The following is a 1,899-nucleotide window of genomic DNA, read 5'->3' as shown; positions in this document are numbered from 1 at the left end:
CAGAAGGAGGCCATTTCGGCCCATCGTGTCTGCGCGGCCGACAAAGAGCCGCACGGTTATATATAAACCTACCAACAATGAACAATGGCGGAAAGGTGAAGAGCACCCAGCCCAACCAGTCCGCCTCACACAACTGCGACACCCCTTATACTGAAACATTCTATGCTCCACCCCAACTGGAGCCATGTGGTCTCCTGGGAGAGGCAAAAACCAGATAAAAACCCAGGTAGGTACAGAGGAACTATTTCCTCTGGTGGGGAAATCCAGAACAAGGGGGCATAACCTTAAAATTAGAGCCAGGCCCGTTTAGGAGTGAAATCAGAAAACACTTTTTCACACAAAGGGTGGTGGGGATTTGGAACTCTTCCCCCCCTCCCCCTGCAGAAGGCTGTGGATGCTGGCTGTCATTTGAGATTTTCAAGAGTGAGATCAATAGAATTTTGTTGGGCAAGAGTATCGAATGATATGGAGCAAAGGCAGGTAGATGAAGTTAAGATACAGATCAGCCATCGTCTAATTGAATGGTGGCACAGGTCGAGGGGCTGAATGGCCCATTCCTGTTCCCAGATTCCTATGTTTGACCCATATCTTTGGGATTCCTTCCCGTGTCACACAGCAGCGTTACGATCAAAGATTCACCCTCACCCGTTACAACAACAAACCACATTTATATTAGCAGGTTTAATGTTCATAAAAATTTCCAAGGCACTTCACAGAGGCTTAAAGAAAGAATGGACACTGAGCCAACAAACGAGATATTGGGAGGAGTGACCAAAAGCTTGGTCAAAGAGGTGGGTGTTAAGGAGCGTCTTAAAGGAGGGAGATGGGGGGTAGAGGTTTAGGGAGGGAGTTCCAGAGCTGAGGGCCCAGGCAGCTGAAGGCACGGCCACCAATGGTGGGATGAATGGACGCACAAGGGGCTTGAGGAGCAGAGTTTGGGGAGGGAAGTTTGTAGGGTTAGGGAGGAGATTACAGAGATAGGGAGGGGAATCAGGAAGGAATTTATATATAAGGATGAGAATTTTAAATTGTAGTCACTGTGCGTGCCCTAGACAGACAGATGAGATGGGAATGTATAATGAGTGACCTGGCAGGAGTAGGAGGGCTGCTAATGCTCACTGCGCTTACATTCTTTCAGAATTTAGACCCATCGGTGATGTTAATCCCCTTGTTCAGGTCATTAATAATAGATTGATCCAATAACTAACACTATGGGTCTCTGCTGTCCGACTGGTATCACTGCCATTGCATTTATATTTTTATTCCAGTTCTTTACCAACCACACCTCATCCCACATGTTACTGAAAGGATCGCCTAGCAGAGATTGGCTTCACTTTGGAACATCTTCTGCTGTTTGGTGAATTCAAACTCCTCTGCACAGGGATCGATGGTTAATACCAACTAAACGTCCTTCAGCCACTAACCTGGATCACAAAACATTGATTTGCAGGTCAGGCTTTCCCTCAGTCTCACCCACTGACCCTCCCAGCAACTGGAGAATTGATTCCAATATTTTTTCTTACTATAAATGTTAAGGTGAGTGTAGTTTGTAGGATTCTGAAGACTGAAATGACAAATTTATTTCTCAATGTTCTTTCCTTTAATAGAATCACATGCCTGCCAGCCTTCTGTGATGGGTTCTCAAATCTTTAATTGCTTTCATTTTTTTTTAAATAACAATTTCTTCACTGATATTTCCATTACACGACCATGTATCCCTTGACAACCTGCTAAATTTATATTACTGGTTCATCTCTTGCCCAGAGCAGAGTCTCGAATCTAATCACCTGAGGAGCCCTACTTTTTAGGTGTTCCAAATATTGACCAGAGCCTCCGACCTGCTCCATGGTGTCAGCAGAAACAAGAGGCCATTCCCATTAAAGGGAGAAGGGTGCTCCA

Source organism: Pristiophorus japonicus, chromosome 7 (genome assembly GCF_044704955.1).
Source record: "Pristiophorus japonicus isolate sPriJap1 chromosome 7, sPriJap1.hap1, whole genome shotgun sequence".
NCBI lineage: Eukaryota > Metazoa > Chordata > Chondrichthyes > Pristiophoridae > Pristiophorus > Pristiophorus japonicus.
This window is presented reverse-complemented; position numbering follows the sequence as displayed.